Genomic DNA, 22,645 nt, shown 5'->3' on the forward strand with positions numbered 1-22,645 from the left:
TCAAAAATGTTGTAAAAGGTGTTGAATTCTCAGACTCTTTGCAACCAGTCTACAACAGCAAATAAAAGAACAAGAAAAAATGAATGCTATCACCTGCAAGCCACTGATTCTTCCTATGTAAAAAGTACTTCTTCTTGTCCTTTTTCTACTCTAGTGTGTCTAAGCCGTTTAATGTAAAATACGGTCATATTGTTAGGACAAGAAATGAATTCACTACTTAGAGAAAGATAATTAGGTAATCAAGACAAATTAGTAGAGCAATTAAGAATGGTGCACATGTAAGCGTGTGTGAGGAGCAGTGAGTGGGAAGCTGCTCCTTCCTGTTCAGTGTTAGATAAGTACAGTAGTGCGCTCGATATTTTTGCAAAAAGAAAAGAAATCATACAGAATAATACAATAAAAGAGTGCCCTTTTTAAAATGAGTACATGGGAACATGGACTATTATAACCCAGAATTTAGTGTAAAAGAAAAAAATAACAATCATCACCCTCCTGACACTGCAAACACACATCAACCATTTTCCTTTAAATTACTTGCAAAAAGAAAAGAGAAGTGTCCGGTATCACAGATATCTTAGCTATTAGCTCAAAGTTGTTCACAAGACCCAGCAGCTATAAACAAAGAAGGTAAAAAAAAAAAAAAATCATGACCAATAGCTGTTATTGTTCTCATGCTAACATGACACAAAAAACTGTTTTACATATATAAATGTGTAATGAAAATAATATGTTACACTGAAGTGTTCTCTGTGAAGTTGTTGAACAGCACCCCCAGAAAGGCCACTGTTGGGGGAACACTCTTGACAAGTCTTCAGCATCCAACTGACTAACTAGCTGGCAGACCAGAGACACGAGAGACTTTTTGTTTACAGTAATCCAGCATTATATTGACTCGGGGAAAGATACTGGGCTCTGCTAGATAAAAACGCCTTTGTAAAGCTATTTTGCATTTGGAAACAATAACGAGATTAGCGCGTCAGTCCAAGCTCCAGTGTCGGCCTGGCTGGTCACCAGTGCACAGTTTGCTCAGTTACCATCTTTTGTTAGAGGAAATTTGGTCAACATTATTATGGAGCAACAAGAACTCCCACATAAGCTTTTTCTCTGTGACACAATTTGTTTTTCTTTATAGTTTTCACAATTTTAATTCAGTTCAACAGGTTCAAGGGCTTTTACATTAAGTAGCACATTTTTAATAGCATAGATTAAATCAACAACAGTTTCTGTAATTCCCAGTTTATTTAGGAATTTACATTTAAAAATGTCTTTTTTAAATTTCTGGATCTCTTGTTCTTCTTGGCCAATATTTGCATGTTTATTTACTCATCCCAAAGAAAGACTCCTTTATTGTTTCTCGCTGTAATGGAAAATGGAGTGCACAGTAATGAATACACATTATTAAATGCTCAAGAGAGATGCTGAATGCACAGCTCCCACACATTTTAATGGGCCCTTGTCAAGAAGCTGCTGCCTGTACTGTACTTTCGTACACGGCTTGAGTAAATAGGAGATGTTGCCAGGTTGGAGGGGTATCCGAGGGAACCTCTCATAGGGCTTTTCCTGGGACGAGGTTTGCACTTTGAACCCCTAATGGACAACCATCCTCCTGGTCGTCTCAAGGAAGTGATGTAAATGTATTAAGGTCATATTCATGACTAAAAGCAGCTTAACAATGCAATAACAATAAAGCCATACAAAAGAAATCAATCTTTCCTAACCCAGCCCAGACGACCTTGGCTCTTAGATGGTGACCTACTAGTCACAATGTATTACACACACGAACTTGCATCATTAATAATAAAACATTTCCAATGCACAGGAATAGCATGAATCAATTTCCAGTTTAAGGAGGAATGAAAACCTTCCAGAGGAATTATGTGGGCCTCAAATCAGAAGGACAATGTTTCTTTGTTTTTTACCCAAAATACTCTATAGGTTGTTTTTTCTCCTTTAAAATAGATTTTGTCATTAAATTAGACATTAAACTGTGTTGTTTTATCTAGACAATAAAAGCACGTAGTTAGGTTTAAGCACTAAAACTACATAACTATGTTCAAAAAGAACAAAGATGAAAGTTTTGATAAAATACACCCCTTCATAATGAATAATATATTAAAATGTAAATATCCATCCTTGATTATGATATATCCTGCAAATCACATGTAACAATATAATCCAGTGCTTTTGTCCAAGCCCATTTTGGGTCTGTTTGTGGTGGAGTCTGACTTTATCAGACTACCCTGCATGCTGAAAATGAAGCTAAAGAGGTTCCAAGTATGATAAAATGAGAATGTATATAAAGGATGGCCTTAGCCATCACAACCCATTTGTTATTGAAGTCCTGTTGTGAAGCCCACATGCTGGCCATTTTTGCAGTGGTGTGCTGAAACCAGGCGTGTTTTATAATGCACTTCTTTAATACTGGAAAACTTTTCAACCCTACTGGCTATTGAGAAATGCAAGTTTAAGGTACTTCTGTATAGAGCTGAGCAAGGTAGATGATTGATAAATTTTGGGGATTATTTTCAGCTTTGTATCAACACATCCATTGGTTTAGTGAGGATTCATGGCGGGAGTATGTTATACTGGTTTGTTGGATTAAACAATTATTATTAAGATTATTATCATTAATAATACTGATCTATCAATGGCCATAGCAGTGAGTCTGCTTGTTTAGCATTCACCACTTTAGTCCAGACTGAAAGCAACAATTAGATGGCTTGTCATTAAATATTGATTCATTTTGCACACACAATAAAGCTTGCTGACTTTGGTGATACCAATTGACTTTGTGGGTCTGAGTGAAACGTATGTCCCAGTTAAGAGGATTAGGAGGTAATAACTTTGGTTACCCACTACTTTTCACTTAGTGCTATCATCGGGTCAACATCTTGATTTATCTCGTACTTTGCTTTAAATGGTAAATGGACTAGTATTTATATTGCACTTTTCAAGACACTTGCCAATCTTGCATTTCAAGACCCATTCATGGATTCACGCCGATATTTATCCTGTCATGGAGGCATCGGGCCAGCTTGTGCTTTGGTAGCTTTCCCAGGGAGACCCATTGGACTGCAAGTTGGGATCAAACTGCAGCCCACCAGTTAACTACAGCTCCCCTTTACTAGATTCTAGTGCTAATTAGGCAAATGTTAGCATGTTAGCATTGTGCAAGCATTGTCTTTTGTTACATGTTAATCTTAATGGACACCACTGGAATTCATTGACACGAAAGAATAAGCTATATCAGGCTACGCAGACAGTGACTGCTAATAGGATCATTTTATTGCTGGTTTTGTTAACAAGAGAAATATGGCTGACATTTTCTCTCAACTGACTTTTTGGCTTTTTTCCATTAATTTTGGCACACTGTGTAATATTTGGCACACTGTGTAATATTTGTCTTGTTAATATTTCTCCATTCCATGTCATGCTGTAAACTGCTGCTTCTTCATATTAATAAATAAATAAAATATAAATAAATCAGCAACCCTCCTGTGAGGAAACCTCTCTCCACAAAAAAGGATTATACCCTGTAGCCTTGATGGTGAACCAGTGGGATAAAAGATTAACTCAGCAGAGACCACTGCAACTACAGAGATGGTTTGGGAGTGCAACACAATTATCCATCTCCTTCTGGGAGTTTTATGAACAGGATTTCTTGTTAAAGTAAACAAGAATCCACTTGTACCCTGAAAAATATTATCTGTCTAGGATAGAAGTGCTTATTCATGTAGTTAACTGGATAATGCTATTCACTTTAATGACTGCTTTTAGGGCAACAGATAATATATAAATAAGGGATTTGCCATTTCACCAATATAATTTACGTGGCCCAAAACTTCTGCTATTAAAAAAACAAAACTAAGACTTTAACATATACTATATAACCTACATGAATACTTCTTTCAATATTTAACTAATATTTAACACATGACTGTGCAATGAACCTTCTGTTGTTTGGTACAGATCACCTAATAGTCCAGCTTATATAACAGTGTCTAATCTTGTAACTATAAGGCAAAAAACGTACTTCCCTGACAATATTAAAAGTGAGTTTTCTTGAAAACAAAGCAGTATTAGTATAAGAGTTATTTCTCGCCTTTGTGGCTTAGACCATACAAGGACGAGCGTTAAAGAGTGAGACAGTTTACATTTGGAGCATTTGGTAAATCAAAAAATTGCAGCCAGAAGATGACAGTTGGTGTTCCTTTTGGCGCTTTGTTTTATTTTATTATCCTGATTTTGATGCACTTACTTTCAGTTTTCGGTGCCTACATCTAACCAGCAACTGAACATGAAAATAAAAAGATTGCATTTTGGGTTAGAATACGCCTCTTCAGAACTTTACAGTTGCGAGTTGAAAAACTGTGCTTTCCCAGTGAGTTTAAATGTGACATCAAGGGGTTCTTTACAAGCATACATATGTAACAAGTTAGGGATGACAGACGAGCCTCAAGCTTTGATATAAGCTCATGGAACTGAATCGTAATGTGCCCCCAGTACTGGACACACTGAAACACCACAGGGATGCACTTGAGAAAACAGACAAAAAATTATATTCTTTTGATGAATAAAAATCTCCAACTTCGAATCTGTCTTTTGTGGCTCCCAGCATGTGGTTTGCCTTTTGATGTCAAAACAAAAAAAGGAAACAATGAATCAAAAATTTAGATTGCAACATGTTGCATTTGGTTGCTGTAGAAAGGAGAAAGTTGTGGGAGTGATGGCAAAAGCGAGAACAGCGATATCAATAACAAATTTTGAGATTTGTGACATTTAGCACATTTGGAGTGTATAATAGTGTGTAGTGTAGTATGTAATTTTTGTTGTTGAGGCAACCACTGAATGGATGGCTAATGCATTTTAATGTAAAGCGTTACTTTGTTTGATAAATGTGAAAAAAAAGATTTTGAAATGTACAACTTACAGTTCAAGGTATGAAAATTATTATTATTCTCTAAACAAGTTAGTGGTTTTCATACTAAAAAATCAAACTTTTTTTCTGTTTGGATTTTAGTTCCATTGTGTTAATACAGTATGTCAAAATGAAATAATAACTGTAATGTCAAACATGTGAGGTTGTGCTGAAAAGAATGACACCAAGCTAAGCAAGGTAAAAAGCTTTTAAAGAAGAAATATAAAGGTAAAATCAAAAGTTGTCCAAAACTTGTCAATTATAAACTTGACTCACCATGGTAGGCACATAAAATACCATCAAAAGTTGATAGGGCCGACATTTGAATGAGACATCACCGCCACAGAGGGCCAGTGATCAGGTAGCCCCTTGGGCAGCAGCCGCCCAGCCCATGGTGGGGGGCACTGGTGAGCTCCTTGCCCTCAGGAGCCCCTTGCGTGGACCCAATGAGGGTGAGGCTTTCCAGACGCAGAACTGTGGTGGACTGGGCTGGCGCTTGCGGCTGGGGAACACCTGTCCCAGTCTGTTGTAGCCCTGCGACAGACTGTCAACCTGTCCAGGGTGTACCCTGCCTCTCGCCCTAAGACAGCTGGGATAGGCTCCAGCCCCTCCCGTGACCCTGAAAAGGATAAGCGGAAGAGAATTGATGGATGAATTCCCTTGACTCCAGAGGGTTAGTCATTAAAGTTCATGAACAAAGAATGGAGGTGTTGCAACAGCCTGATCAAAATTTCAGACCTTAACTTGACTGAAATGTTCTGGCGGGACTTTAAGAGAGCTGTGCATGAAGAAATACCTGCAAATGTCGATTAACTGAAAAAATGTAAAGAAGAGTGGACAAAAATTCCTCTGCATGTTGTGAGTGACTCATAAAGCCATATGGAAAAGAAGGACTTTAAGATACTGTTGCTAAAGGTCGTCCTTCATATTCCTGAATTGTGTGTACTATATGTAGTCCTTTTCACAACTGTATTTATGTAGGTGATAGAATAGTAAAACAAGGAAAGTTGAGGATTGTTTTCTTTGATTCAAAATGCAACATATTGTAGCGATGGTACTGTGGATGAAGAAATTGCCTTCTTTGCCCCCTCTATGCATTTCCCTCTGCTGAATGTCAGTGCAAAAAGTGGAGAATGTAGCAGGAAGCTCCTTGGACTTAGACCTGACATTGAGCCATCGTGTTTAAGACTGTATATTTGCATTTCTTCTCCATAGCCTTCATTGTGATTAAAGGCTCTCCTGTAAGTGTCATCCTTCAAAAAATGGATGAAACAAAGACAGCAGGAGGGAAAGAGAGATCAAGCTTGACAGAGACAAATAGAGAGATAAAGCGAAGGAGGTTGATGGACTGAGAGGAGAGGAGGAGTACAGCGAGAAGAGTGAACGCTATCAGTCAGTGAAATATACCTCATGCCGTCGGCACCAAAGGAAAACATCACTGCTCTGGGGTGTCATGTTGAGATGGACGATCAGGACACTTCCTCTGTGTGAGATCCTCTGTGTGTGTGTGTGTGTGTGTGTGTGTGTGTGTGTGTGTGTGTGTGTGTGTGTGCGAAAAAAAGAGCGAATGAATTCCTGCTTGATACATCACAGGCACAAAAGTAATGTCTCACTGTGAAATCACTGCAAGCTGCCCACTGTGTGCACTCCCATGTACACAAACACACACAGAAAGTCAAGCAATCAACACCATCACAATGGTAGACTGGTATGGTAGGTGAAAAAAAATATAGAGTATAAATACACTCAACCCAGAGCAGTACTTGTGGTGCAGACCTTATGGTTGAAGGTATTGTGGGTATTTCTAGCAATGGAAAATGTACATGGAATGTTTTCATTTTGTTTGCTTATTTTATGTCCTGTTATGCAAGTGAATATTGCTGTGTCTGCGTCAGGTTTGCTTGGTATGTATATGTGTTTTTTGGAAACAATATGTCAAGAAAAGCTTGGAGCTACTGCCAAGAACCGAGCAAAGCTTTTCTCTTGAGCTCAGTCTTTGCGATTCATTTTGTAACACAGATTTTACATCACTTCTCACGACAAAGACGAAGACGAAGCTACTCTAAGAATATGCCAAAAGCATTGAAATGTAAGCGATTTAAAAAAAAAAAAATCTCATTTGAAGATGGTGTTTTCCAGTTCATGTCTGGCATACAGAGTTTTTAGGAATTCATACCTCAAGACAATGTGTAAACTATTGGAATTTTGTAGAAATAAGTAATAGAAGATCAACACAACACAAAAGGAAGTGGAAAACTACAGTTCGATTCCCATGATCATCAATAATCAGGCCAATCCCACCTCATAATATTTTTGGCTTTAAATGAACTATCTATATTGACCTGGAATTATATTTTTGACAATATTCTAACTTTCCACTTAGATTTCACCAAACTGATTTTCACTTGCTACCTGTCTTATACTCTTTTATATGCCAACTTTTACCAACTTATGCCAACAACATATGTATGCATGCTAAAAAAAACACCAAAAAACCAACACTCAGACATTCCCATACACGTTGGTCACTCATAGTTATGCCTGCTTCCAGAGACAGTAGCCAACTGCAGCTCAATGTGGCAGTTTAAAAGATATATGCACACTGGCTACGGTAGAAGGTTTGTGTCACAATGCTGAATGAAGAGAGATTACTTTCACTTGTATATATTTTAACTGATTTCTCTAGAGAAGTGCTGCTTTCCTTGCTAGTTCTGACATCTTAGGCTCTTCTTGTATGTCAAAATGTCCACTTTTAAAACAGGAAACATCTTTACCACCCTCTGAAAGGATAGTGGAGTACTTTATTTACTACTTTATTTTTAATAATACCCATTGAAACTATTGCTCAGTTTTAAAGGTATCCATTTTGAATAATGCTAAAACAGGTCCTCATACCCCGTAGCTGTCAGCTAGCCTAAAAGACAATTATTAGCAAGCAGCTTGACCCTGTTTGTAGTGTTGTACCTTCTGGAGCCTTTTTAATGCAAGAATAAAATGACTCAAATGCAGGACCCCAGAGGTGAAAGCAAGTTTAAAGATTTTATCTTTATCAGGATGGAATTCAAACATGTGAGGGTGTAGACGGCGTGTAATTCAGGTAAGGTTGTTTGATCTAGCAACAATGATCTGGCAGAGAATGAAGGTTCCAGTAGGTTCTTAAATCCAACGAGGCAATGAGTAAAAAAGGAACTGGTTTGCCAGGTAAAGCTGAGCGTCAGGCGTCACCCATACGTGGGTGACTCTGGGAATCAGAGTGCTATGTTGTTTTCTGTGTGATAGACTACACCCTTACTTTACTTCTTGGCATTAGTAAATAATTTCAATTTCCACTCTTTCATCTAAATATGATCAGGTATAAAAACAGGTGGGCGATGTCAGTGTTGCTAAAAATGAATTCTCAAAAGAGGTCTTGGCAAACTAAAGGGTGACATCATGGCAAGAATGATGTCATCTTTTAGTTTGTGGTGCTAATGTGTGCTTACCACATTTTAGCATTTAGCTGATATAACACTGTTCCTGATTAAAACCTTACAGATCCATCAAGAAGGTAGACGAAAACTGTTTCCTTTATCCAAGATCCTCTGAAGCTGGAGTCTTTTTAGTTTTTCTTCTTTTTCATTTTCCAGACAAATGCAACTTGGTCAGATACACACAGCCAAACAGGTAAACACAACACTTAATTAAAAATACAAAGGATCGCAGCTGAAAGGGAATTATATAAGATACAACTATTTTACCTCTGTGTTTTCAACACCATCAGCAGCTGGCTTTTGTAAACTAAAAAATGACAGCGCCGTGGCATCAAAACATATTTTTTTCTGTTTTTTTCTTAGTGACATGTTTGCTCAACTGTACAATAAATAGCAGTTGATTTATGCAAATTATGCCTCCATTGATTTAAACAATCCTGTGTTTACATGTTATTTGGCTGAAGGATGATCTCTGTTACTAAGCAGCATTACAATAACAGAGAAAATATGGAGTTAAATTCAAGAACCCTGTCATCACTTTAACATCACCCTCTTGAAAAAAGAGTAAGAGCATGCTTTCCATGTATATTAAAATCTGCATTAAAAAGATTAATGCAAGATCGTGTCTGATTTTCTGATATCAGAAAGAAGAATTTTCTAGAGGGAAAAGCGAGGGCTGAGCAAAGAAGGAAGTCGGAGATTTAACTGATCATGTAGCTGTGACTAGCATGAAAAACAGCGCCTGTGCCGCTGGGATAACCAAGCCAACAGTTGGACCAGACAGCAATGATGGCCGGGTGATGTGAGATCATAGAGAGAAAGAGACGGATCAGAGTGATGCAGCACTAATTAGATTAACACTTCAACAGGAAGCCTGTCCAGACAGAAGAGGTGAAGAGGTTGTGCAATAGCATGAGGATTGTAAATATAAAATAATGAGAGAACTCCTGGGTTAGATGCATAAATCTTGTGTCTAAAAAGACAGAAATATGCATCATCGTCTTCATGTGACATTTATAAAGTCATGCATCCACATGGTCCAGGGTAATAAATCTTAATCACGCCTGACTTTACTTCCATTCCTATAGATGACCATAAATAAATGTAGACTCACTCCATCCCCTGTTAATAAATGAAACATATGACCTCTGTCTGCACCACCAATCTTTACACCTGTCAATTATAAGAAAAGGAAGAAGCATTGATTCTGTCACACTGGGGAGGGTTTTTTTTTTTTTATCACAGCATAGTCACAGGTTATAGCACCTGTCTTTATTATCATGTGTGCCTATTCAGTAGTAATTGTTCATTCATAATAATCAAAATACAACATTCTCATTGAGTTAGCTATCAAGCATTCAGAAACAACAAAAACAAATTTATAATTTATACTATGCTGTTTGCAAGACATCTTTAAAATAAACTTTAAGTTAACCATCAGACAACCACTTGTCTGACCAGGCTGGAAGAAATATAAAAGAAACAAAAGCACTCAGCTAATGTCTTGTGTGGGTTGTGACCACCTGGTAACCACTGGTTGCTAAGGAAAAATTAGTATTTGTGAGTGGTTGCTGTGAAATAATTGCTAAAGCCCCTGGCATGCAGGCCTAGAGATGAGTCTACTTATACCTATTGGCTGCTAGGGAAATGTGAGCCTTCCCTGACCCCTGGTGAAGTGTTGCTGGCAGTCGTTGGTTGCAAGAAGGTATTTGTTGCAACACTGAAAATCTCATTACAATTGCTTTAGTTTGCCGATGTCACCAGTAGTTTGTATGGAAGATGTCGACTTGTCTCCAAGCGTTGACTAACTAAGCATTGAAGAGCGTGACGCAAAGTAAGAACAGAGTGTAGAATGTTTTCTGTTTATCCTTTGTGTGGCAGTTTCACTACAACTCAGTGGTTAGCTAGCAAGTGCACCTTCCATGCAAATGGGAAACGGCGGCAATTTGCTGGCAACCAATCCAATCATAAGGATGTTTCTGGTGCGGTACCCTCTGTGGCACCAATTTCACCCAGCAACAACCAGCAACCTCCATCAACCACTCACCAACTGGTCGAATTTTTTTTTTTTTCCACAGCAACAAAAAGTTGTGAGGGGGTTACTGATCAGTCTCTAGCCCTGTGTGACTGAGGCCTAAAGCAGGAATGTCAAACTTATTGTATAAACACATCGCAACCCTCTTTGACCTTAAGTGGACCAGACTAGTGAACCTCCCTTTTCTGTTAGTGTACAGTTTAACCATACATTGAATCCATCAGATATCTTCATATTAGAAAAAAATAAGTACATTTTCAAAAGTAAGTCAGTTTTTCTACATGATAAAAAAAAATGTGATAGGCGTGCCATTCTGTAATAATAAAGAAAAGTTTTTGCTTGACTTTTTTTTTCTTTTAAAATCGATCATAATGAATAAAATAAATAAGATTTAAAAAGAACAAACAATTAATAACAAACAGATATTTATATTGCAGATAGAACAGGAATTTTTCTGTCAGTTTTAATTGTTTATCAATTACTTAGTTACTTTGGAAAATGGAAAAAACTACACCAAAGCCACTGGATTGGCCGGATTGGTCAGTCGATTCTGGCCCCGGGCCTTATGTTTGACACTCCTGGCATAGAGATTAACTGAGATTCAGAGCTATCCCGCTTTCCTGCACATGGATCTGAATGGATCTGTCAAAGCTATTCCAAAAGCATCACAACCGTAAAAATCATGTTGGATTATTTGATTTATAAATGCAGAAGGAGTGAAAATATTGTCACTGTGTGCTGGAAATTCTTAAGGTCACTTGAATGAATGCATTTATGACCAACCCAAAGAAATTTGTGTTTTTTTATTTGCATATTTAAGACATTTGTGGCTTTTTAATTTCTAGTAGGGACTCACATGAACCACCAAACTAAATGGCTGTGGTTTTCATACTCATATAATTCATATAAACTCCCCATTAGTTACTTTCCACCATTAAATAAATGGAATGGTATAAAGTTGCATCATTCAATCATATTTCATGTTCACTCACACAAAACAAATTAGCCTAATCTTATGTAGTCATTGAACACATCTAATGTGTTGAAACAACTTAGGATCTGGAAAATGCTTGATTCTCTGTATTTGTTAAAGGGGGAAAAGTGGGTAATGGGAAGACAACACAGATCAAAGTGTGTGAATCAAGTAGAGATAGCGGGGGCTGAAAGGGCATGGAGGGTATAAAAAGAAGAGGCAAAGGGTTGGGGGTGTGCAGGAGGAGGAAATGAGGAGGAGCAGCAGAGGAGTGGTGGGAAGGGCAAGCCAAGTAAGCACTTTCCTGTCCATTTTTCATCAGGCGGGCCAAATTAGGCCAGGCTCGTCTCTCTTTCTATGCGTGCGAGCATCTGCTCCCACATTCTTGACACGTCTCTCCTCTCTGCAACCCAGAGCATGGGGCAGTGTTGCTCCGAATACTCTCCTCAGCATCCTGCCTTTTCAGTGCATCTGATTTATTAGTCGGTGGGTGCCGTCCATCACACCGTGACGCAGGGAAGCATCATGTTTTCTCTGTGCACTTCACCACTCTGTTCCAACCCCTCCTCTCCCTGCGTTTCTCTCCTGCCTTTCTCCCCTTGTTCTCTTGTTGCGAGGGCATCTTTGTCATCTCGTTTGCTGTTTCATTTGGTGACCCGCTGACTCTTGCTTGACTTCTCCCCTCTGAAGCCTGTCATTTGTAGTCCCATAGTGTCTGCCATTTAAATGCCCTTACATGAACTGACTAGGCGCTGACATTTAGATAAAGGAGAAAGACTTTGGTCTCGGTGCAGTCTGGAGAGGCCCAAAAGGCTCCATCATGTTTTTTAAAGCAACAGGTAAAATGCTACACCAGTGACAAACAGGGCAGCTTTTTGGGAGTCCAAAGAGAAAATAAATTAAAGATGTGCCTCACAAAAAGCCTGCCAGATTCTTTCATCTTTGCTCGGCTTGAACAGTTCTCTGCTGGTCAAATCAAATCAGAGACTTCACAGAGGCTTCTGAGCACAGTTCTTGGCACACTTTCCATATGTACTGGAACTAAATTACAGAAACACTTTACTGCACTACCACAACTTTTTTTATATCAAGTCTTACCTGCAAAGTTGAACTTTTCTACACTACATTGATTTTTTCAGTGCACATGTTCCACTCTCTTTCCAGTGGCTGAGGATTCTTGTTTGTCTTTATGCACTTCCAGTTCTGTAGAAAAATCTCAGCTTTATTCTACTGAAATAATCCGCTAGTCCTTTTTGGGGGCAGCCAACAGAGGTACAACAGAAAGATTTCCCACTTCTTAAACTATTCAGTTGAGTGAGAAACATAGCAGAAGTTTAAATCAACAAAATGTTCCAGACTGAAGGACAAATTCTGTGGTCTGAATAAGAGAAAATAGCGAGTGAGCAGCAGTTCTCTGGGCAAAAATGCCTTTTTGATGTCAGAGGTCAGAGGCGAGTTATAGAGAAAAGCGTCTTCGAAGGTACAACATGTCCAACATTGAAGCAGATGGACAACAGCAGCTGACAGGAGTGGCACTCACTGTGGGTGCCACTCCTGTCAGATGATAAAAACACATTGAGGCTACAGTTTATACATGCTCACTAAAAAGTTCCCTGGCTTGATTGGTCTCAATTTCTGCTGTGACATTCAGATAGCAGGATCAAAATTGTGAAAATATGGAGCCATACTAACTTGTATCAAGTGTTTGTTTAAGCACCTCAGCCTTGGTTAGTATTGTTGCTGACCATGTCCAATGTAACCATCTTCTAATGCCTGCTACCAGCAAGATAACACTGGATGTCACAAAGCTCAAATCATCTCAACCTGGTTTCTTGAACATAGCAATGACTTCATTGTACTCAAATGCTCTCTATGTCACCAGCAGTTCATAGTGAGTCTAATTTGGTAGTAGCAGTGTGTACCAACAAACACAGCAATATCCTCATTTTATTCTCCTTAACGTTGATTACAACACTGCATTAAATATACCCGACAGCTACGCTGTACCTTGATGTGCAGCTTCCCATCCATGCAACCCCAACAACTTTGTTAGTGCCTTGTAAATATACCATACTTATTAGCAGGAGGACAATGCCTCAGTTAACAGGGTGTAATTACATCTAACTTACACACAATGTTAATGCACTAGCATTTTATCAGTAGAGCCTTATGTTGTTTCTTTTTATTCAAAGATCAAACAATTTTGGTATATTCTCAGTGAGTGTGAAGTAAAATAACTGTTTAACTAATATGATCCAGTTAGAACTGGACAGATCAACCATATACCCTTATGTTAAAGTCATATGTCCTGCTTATCCCCCCAACTAGCCTGATCTAGTATGTCTACAAACTATGTTGCTCAGTACAATATTTCCTCTTTTGCAGTCATAAGACAAGAGAAATGATTCTGTCATTTTAGGGGAGTTGAGCGCTTATAAAGGCCAAAAGCAAAGACTTTTAAACATTGTTAAAAGGTAGTTATTCCTCAGAAAGAAGCACAGGTCGGAAGATGGGGAAATTACCAGAAGAACAAAAGCAATCATTGTTGTTAAAATTAAAAGGTCCAGTGTAGTTTGTTGAAAACAATAAAGTGAGGAAGGTTATGTCTAAGTGTTTGAGTAGTGTTTGAGTCCAAGTAGTAGTGAGTAGTGTGGAATAACTGAGGGGCTGGACCCAGAAGCAGTAAAAGGTACATACTTTTTTTAGTTGTAAAACCAAAAGGTGAAGAGTCCCAGGTATTTAAACCCCAGTTGTGGTTGTCAGTTGACCCACTTTGATCATGTGGGTCATTACATAAGCCAAGGTGTGAACAAAATGTATGGGTGATTCCACCACAGGTTTCAGGTGAATCCAACATGAGACCTTACCCCACCCTGTCATGTGACTTATTGAGATCACCTGATGCAAGGTGTGAGTGGGTGTTGAGGTGCCTAGGAAGTCATCTGAAGGCTGCATTGTAGGTGATTTTTACCCAGGTGTCATCAGCATATCTGTACCAGTGACTAGGTACCGTCCCTTTGAAAGAGCCAAGAGTAAAGGTTGGCTACAACGGGTGATACTGGAGATCCTGTGGCACATCTATGCTTTTGTTTCTTGAAACCCTATTTGAAATATGCAGTGGTAAAGCAGAGGTCTAACAGTTTGTAAATCAGATCAGCGGTAACAAAGGTTGTGTTGTGTAAGGAGCTTTCTTGCTGTAGTCATTTTCTGACAGTCTTCATTGTCTCAGTTGTAGGTATACAAGTGAAAAATAAGACCTCATCAAAAGACACATGGTTTCATCTGGAGTCACCATAGGTTTGCAAGCCTTGTTGGTAAAGTCAGTAGAGTTTTTGGTGCGATAGTCTATGTTCCCTACAAGCATGTGATCAAGAATAACAGGTCATTTTTAAACTCCCTTTCCTTAACAAAGCAGTGATTTCACCTGAACAATGACCCTTCCAGAAAACTGACGGGCATTAAAGTCATTAAACCTAATGAAATCTTAAAGATCAGCTCTAAACTTTTTCAGAGATTAACAAAGACATTCTGCTCTAATAATGCTTTGCACCTGTTATGTTTTTTTTTCCAAAAGTTCAATTACCTGCTTATAAATTCTTAAAATGGCATCTACACCTCCTCTTAGAAGAAACTAGAATTTATAAATATTAAATTATCTTCTACCTTCTTCTACCACTTGAACTCTGAAAAATAAGTCATTCTGAGCATCTGAACATCAAACATCCATCTTAAACACATTGCTTACAACTGACATTTTGGCAGTTTTAACAGTTGTAAGAGGCATATATCAATTATGCTTTGATAACAGAGCTTGATCACAAATCCTTTGTTGCACAGTCCAAGAGGTGATAGAAAAATAAAATATTTTGTTGTGTAATTGGAAAACCTGTAGCCTCTTTTTTTGGCTGTCAGAAAACATTTATTGTTATTAACTGCCGATTTTAGATCTTATGTTGGCTTCTTTCTCCCATAGCTGTGTCACCACACAAACTAAGCCTGCTGTATGAGATGTGATGGTCTTATATCACGTTTTCTGTACGAGGGGATCAAACACTGTTGTTCTGTCAGATGCCAATGGCATTAATTAGATACGCACACAGTAAGTTTTGTCACTAGTGCCTCAATGCACTGCTTGTGACACTTGTATATCAAAAGAATGGTCCTCTTTGGTTCTTTCTTTGGATTTCGTGCAATTCCTTCAGCTAACACAAACCATACATGCAACATCAAGGGATCCTTTACAAGGGTCCGCAAGTTGTATTTAAGAAATTTATGGCAACATTGGCAGTCACGGGAATGACATCAAAGGACACCTCGTGTGTGTGTGTTTTCTGACAAAACAGTAATATCTGACACCCTGGGAGTAGACTGCATTATTTTTTTTACTGCATTACAGCTTGCTTATTTGCAATCTGATTAATTCACATTACGTTACCAACCAATCCCCCTTTATCCCAAGTCAGCTGCTTGAGGTTGCTGGGGTGAGGGAAGTCTGGGTCTCTCTGGTTAGACTGATGCCCCCATGAACTGAAGCAGTGTAAAATAAGTAGTATAAAAAGCACTGATGGATGAATGGATGGATTTTACCAACATACTGTAAGTCCTGTGAAGAAAGTCCAAAAGTCAATTATCACCCTCTCTCATGTTATTCTGCTTTAAATCAAGTGTTTGTCTGAGATGAGAGAATTACATTACAGTAAGCTTAATCATTCTGTTTCCTGGTTACAAATTTTGATTGATTATGAGGTTAAAAAAATATATGAATGAACATTTCTGGACAAAAGTTAAGTAGGAACTGACATGCTCATTCACTGTTCATTCTAAATAAACCCTTAATATGACAAGTTGTTTAATTTGTAATCACGCTTCTCCCTTATCAGAGGTACATGCTCTGAACTCAGCTCTGATTGCAGTCCTGTCATGTCCTCTTCTACATAGGGACTCCCCCATCCAATGAGAACAATGCAATTACCTAAATGAATGAGGGACACCTCAACTGGCAGGTTACTCCCCTCAATTACCAACATGCTTTCCAGCTGACACCTGGGAAATAAGATAAGCAGGTAAATGTGCTTAGACTAAGTGCTAACAACAAGGTACTCTTGGTGATGACTAAATGCTGCTTCAGGCTTTGGGATAAAGGAGGATTGGCAGCGACTGCAGAGATCTCTTGCCAATGCTGCTTGCACACAGTCAGCATTGGATTTTAGTTTGAAGTGAATACAAATTGGAGGAGAAAGTAATGGTACCCTCTCCTCTGCAATATGAGGCAGACTGCTTTTTAGCAGGGTCAAAATCAATCAGGAGCAATACAAAATTATTTTAAATAATGCATGTGAGAGACCTAAGTGTTGCTAATAATAAACTTTGAAAGAGCGTGATTACATAAATGATCAGAGAGGTGTGTGAAGAGATGAAGGAGACCCATTTGAAGATGCTACTCCTGCATTGCTCCCTTAACAAGCCAAAAACATTGAAAATACTCACAAATTATATTCTGGTTGTTATATTCTTAAGATTAGATTCTGGTCCTCTGTTATAGGAATCATCTTTCTTTTTCTGGTTCATACATCCTGTGCCTTTTTGATAATGTGGCCAATTTCCTAGCATCAGGGGCATTGTTAAATCTGAACAGAAATTTGCATGTGTTTGTAAGAAGTAGTTAGGTGTGATGGTTGGAGGTAACTTCTACTATCTTTCTTTCTTTTTTTCTTTTTTTTTTTACCCTGTGAACATTACCTTGTCCCCTGTGAAACAGGAAGTTCAGAGAGACCAAGTTCTACCCCATTTAGAAATTCTCTGGGAGTATCAAGCTACTAGCCTCAATCAGAAATGAGGCCACAGAGGTCTGGTAAGTTCACTTCTTCTCCAAACCTTCTGATTTTTTCAATTTCACTTACATCACTTTAGGCAATTTATCAGAAGTTATCAGTGCCAGCCTACAAAAAGTTCAACACAGAAAGCATACTGCCAATTTGCTTTGCCAAAAATATATTTTCTTCTTTTATTCTCAGGGAATGTAGCTGGTGCCTGGATTAAGGAGCTATTTTTTGTGTGCAAGTGGAGAAAGTGCTGAATCTTTGTGGTTATAGCAAGTCAAAGCAATGAAAACATCTGAGGTGAAGGAAACTATTAGACTATTAGCGCTCCTTTTTTTTCTATACTTGCACTGTTCTAGAGTCACTTTGTATAGTTCCCACCTCTAAGTAGTCACTGTTTAGCTTACATTTGGAGTTGGTTAGGCTCTTAGTTCATCCTCTGTGAAACAAGCTGCTTTAGCTCCCTTCACTGTCTTTTAAGGCCAACAAGAAGTGGGAGGGACAGCAGCTCACTGACATCATGCAGATTTAAGATTAAAACAAAAAAAAAAGAGTAATTGAGTGTTTAGAACAGTCTGAAGCTTGGTTTCTGATTAACAGGGCTTATCTGTTATTATGCTCACTTCATTATTTTTAACTTAATTCCATCATAGCAGTATGTAATTGACTGAAAACCAAAAGCAGGCATCTTTAAACATAGTTTTCTATTGTCGTTGTGTAGTTCCTTTGAAACCCAAACTTAATGTATTAAGTTTCATGAAACCCTGAAAAGCCTTCATTTGTCGCCTCCATGTTTCCCGTGGTCTTCCTCTGCCTTCCATTTCAGTGTAATGTGGCATTTCTGTGCACATAACAATATTTGGAATTATTTGAATGGCAGCAAAGGGTATTTTCTGTTTCAAAAAACAGACGGAATTGTCACGGTTCTGGGTCATTTTGACCCAGCTTCTTCAGTTCTTTATATTTTGGTATGTTTCTATAGTGTTGTTTATTGTTCTAGATTAAGTGCAGCGTCTTCTGCCTCCTTGTAAGTTGTTTCTGGTTTCCTGTTTTACTTTGGAGGTTCGTGTCTGGTGTCAGTGTATTCTGTTTGCTATTCCCCTGTCTCGTCAGCTGTGATTTCTCCCAGGTGTGTTCCCCTCCTGTGCCTCATCCCTTGATTACTGCCGTGTGTATATTAGTCCTGTGTTACCTTTGTTCTCTGTCGTATTGTTGATGTCTACTCACCTTCAGTCTGCACTCTGTTTTCCGTCCGTGTGTATCTGCCTATTAGCTTGTATTTCTCCCAGTTTAGTTTGGTCCACTGTTTACCGGCAACCTGCTAATAAAGCGGTACTTTGAGCTCTACCTCGTCTCACTGAAACCTGCATTTTGGGTCCTCCTCTCCTTGCCTGCCGGTACGCGAACATGACAGAACGATACGACCATTTCCTGGACCCAGCGGTTTCATCCCGGGAGCGTGATCTCTCCCGCATCCACAGCCTGATCAAACGGGTTTCCCACACTAAGGACACTAAGACTATGGCAGTCGGGATTAACGCAATCGAAGCGATCCTGGAGGGGAATCCTGATCTGCGCACACTAAAGGGATTTATGGGCTTCATCGACCAGCTGCATGAAGCCCAGGAGGTGCTACAAGCTCGGGAGCTAGTGGCTTTCGCCCGCTCCCAGTATTCCGTCCTGAAGCCCCCACAGCAGCAGCCACGGAGCCCGGAGTTTTCCACCACACCCCGGCGACCGCCATTAGGGAGGGGCATCTCTACCCAGCTGCTGCGGAATCCCTCCTCGTGCCATTCTGTGCCTAACTCACCGGCCTCCTTCCTGGCAGCAATGTGGTCAGAAGAGGTGGAGCCAGCCTTCATCGCTCCACTATCACCAGTGTCCTCCATCACCTCTGTTCCCTCATCAGGGAGGAAAAATCGGTCACGCCGCCGGCACTCCGTAGCACAGCCAGATTCTGGGACTTCTGAGCAGCCGGCTGGGCTTGCGTTTCCAGGAACTACTGAGCTAGTGCAACCCGCTCCTCTCTCCGCTGGCAGCTTAGCTGAACCGCCTCTGCCTCCTGTTTCTACTGTGAGCCCAGGCGAGCTCAGTCAGCCCGCAAAAGACTGTTGTTTACCTGCTCACCTGGAACAGAAGCCTCTGAGACAGGCCGTTTCCTCTGACCTCGTCCTGCCATCAGTAGCGCCTGCTGCTTTCGCTGGGGGGGCCCGAGGAGCCCGTCCAGCCTTCACCGTCATTAGCTGCTTCACCTGAGGGGTCTCGGGAACGACTTCAGGCTGCTGCTTTCGCTGGGGGGACCGGGGAGCCCATCCAGTTATCACCACCGCTTGCAGCAGCAGCTGCAGTGGCTCCATCGCCACTTGCAGCAGCAGCTGCAGCAGCTCCACCACCTGCGGCTCCCATGCCGTCGCCTGCAGCGCCTTCGTCTCCGGCTTTCACGCCACCGCCTGCAGCGCCTTCGTCTCCGGCTTTCACGCCGTCTCCGGCTTTCACGCCGTCACCTGCAGCGCCTTCGTCTCCAGCTTTCACGCCACCGCCTGCAGCGCCTTCGTCTCTGGCTTTCACGCCGTCACCTGCAGCGCCTTCGTCTCCAGCTTTCACGCCACCGCCTGCAGCGCCTTCGTCTCTGGCTTTCACGCCGTCTCCGGCTTTCACGCCGTCACCTGCAGCGCCTTCTTCTCCGGCTTTCACACCACCGCCTGCAGCGCCTTCGTCTCCGGCTTTCACGCCGTCTCCGGCTTTCACGCCGTCACCTGCAGCGCCTTCGTCTCCAGCTTTCACGCCGCCGCTGCAGCGCCTTCGTCTCCGGCTTTCACACCACCGCCTGCAGCGCCTTCGTCTCCGGCTTTCACGCCGTCTCCGGCTTTCACGCCGTTACCTGCAGCGCCTTCGTCTCCGGCTTTCACGCCGCCGCCTGCAGCGCCTTCGTCTCCGGCTTTCACGCCGCCGCCTGCAGCGCCTTCGTCTCCGGCTTTCACGCCGCCGCCTGCAGCGCCTTCGTCTCCAGCTTTCACGCCTCCGCCTGGAGCGCCACCCTCTCCGGCTTTCACGCCTCCGCCTGCAGCGCCACCGTCTCAGGCATCCTTGCCAGCTGCAGTCTCTTCATCCACGCCAGCTGCGGCCTCATCATCCACGCCAGCTGCGGCCTCATCATCCTCGCCAGCTGCGGCCTCATCATCCACACCAGCTGCGGCCTCTTCATCCTCGCCAGCTGCGGCCTCTTCATCCTCGCCAGCTGCGGCGTCTTCATCCTCGCCAGCTGCGGCCTCATCGTCCACGCCAGCTGCAGCTCCTGCTTCTGCGTCGTCTGGGCCAGCCTCAGACTCATCATCACCCCTGCAGCGGCAGCCTCATCTCCGCCTGCAGCGTCCTCATCATCATCAGCTTCATCTCCGCCTGCAGCGGCAGCTTCATCTCCGCCTGCAGCGTCCTCATCATCATCAGCTTCATCTCCGCCTGCAGCGGCAGCTTCATCTCCGCCTGCAGCTTCTGCCTCGCCTGGTCCGGCCTCCGTGTCTCCCTCCTTGTCTGGTCCAGCATCATCATCTTCAGCTTCATCTGCGCCTGCAGCGTCCTCATCATCATCAGCTTCATCCGCGCCTGCAGCGTCCTCATCATCATCAGCTTCATCCGCGCCTGCAGCGTCAGCATCAGCTTCATTGGCTTCCGCAGCTGCCACGCTGCCGCCCGGTCCTGCCTCGCCTGGTCCAGTAACAGCTTCAGCCTCACCGCTTCGCCTGCAGCCACCGAGCCTTCGTCCTCGCCGCCAGCGGCCTCCGAGCCTTCGTCCTCGCCGCCAGCGGCCTCCGAGCCTTCGTCCTCGCCGCCAGCGGCCTCCGAGCCTTCAGCCTCGCCGCCTGTGGCCTCAGCATCTGTTCCAGCCTCGCCGCCTGCGGCCTCAGCATCTGTTCCAGCCTCGCCTGGTCCTGCAGTGGCAACTCTGCTGTCAGAGCCAGCTCGCCCTGCGCCTCCTCGCCTTTGTTGGCCGCTTTCCAGGCCTCTGAGTCGGCATCATGGCCGTCGAGGGCAGCCCCTGAACTGTTTGCCCGTTGCCGCCGTTGCCGTGTGCACGGTCGGCCCCTGAACTGTTTGCTTGTCGCCGCCGTTGCTGTGTGCACGGTCGGCCTCCAGAACTGAACTGTTTTGGCCTCCTGCGCTGTCGGCCTCCGGGTCGGCCCCCTGAACTCTTTGTTGGGTCTGTTTTTCTTGACATCTGGGTTTTTGGTTTGTTTTTGGGCCCTGCTATTCCCCTGTCTCGTCAGCTGTGATTTCTCCCAGGTGTGTTCCCCTCCTATGCCTCATCCCTTGATTACTGCCGTGTGTATATTAGCCCTGTGTTACCTTTGTTCTCTGTCGTATCGTTGATGTCTACTCACCTTCAGTCTGCACTCTGTTTTCCGTCCGTGTGTATCTGCCTATTAGCTTGTATTTCTCCCAGTTTAGTTTGGTCCACTGTTTACCGGCAACCTGCTAATAAAGCGGTACTTTGAGCTCTACCTCGTCTCACTGAAACCTGCATTTTGGGTCCTCCTCTCCTTGCCTGCCGGTACGCGAACATGACAGGAATAGACAAAGCATAAATGCAGGAAATGCTGAGGAACTAGCAACCTCTTTTATCAAAATCAAACAAACAAAAAGAAAACATTAATTTTGGTATCTTTGATTGACCGGTTATGAATACAAGTTATCTGGAATGAATAGTGTTTTTCATCAAGTGCAAGAAAAAGGAACTAGAATGAAGGCATGTGTGTCATTTTTTTGTTTTAATTTCAGTCCTGTACAACAGTGTTTCATGACTAACTGGTAGCATGGGTTTCCTTGGTGAAAGGACCTGTTATAAGAAATGATGAGTCTTCAGCTAAAAAAATTTAAAAACATTGAAATCTCCCACTTCTCCCATTGGCCCTGACTCTTTGTTCTCACCATTTGAACTCAACAACTCTTTGAACAACACAACTATGTGTCAACGAACCTAAGAGCATAAGATCATTCAGGTGATGGGCAAGGACATAAACCACTCTTTATGAAACAAGTTTCAGAGCAGACATCACAGTGCCCATTTGCTATTATTAATAAGAACCTCTTTAAATTCCTGTCCATTCATTCTCTTTAAGTCACATATTCTTAGAGATTTGCAATAGTCTGAAGGACAAAGTTCTTGTGTACCACTCAGCTTGGAGCTGTGCGACATGTGTTTATACCTCAGCTTTTACTCGTGAACGCCCACGAGTAAACACACATTATTTTCCCTCCGAATGCCCTGCGATAACTTTTTTCACCTTAAGAAAACAAATGATGAGCATGCTCGTTTGAGAGGAAGGTCAGCCTTAAAAGCAGGCCTCCTCAATAAACAGTGCAGGGGGCACAGAGTGAATCAGTACATAAGAAATCTTCTTGTCCGAGACACATTTTCACAAGAAATATCCA

Source organism: Oreochromis niloticus, linkage group LG23, assembly GCF_001858045.2.
Source record: "Oreochromis niloticus isolate F11D_XX linkage group LG23, O_niloticus_UMD_NMBU, whole genome shotgun sequence".
NCBI lineage: Eukaryota > Metazoa > Chordata > Actinopteri > Cichliformes > Cichlidae > Oreochromis > Oreochromis niloticus.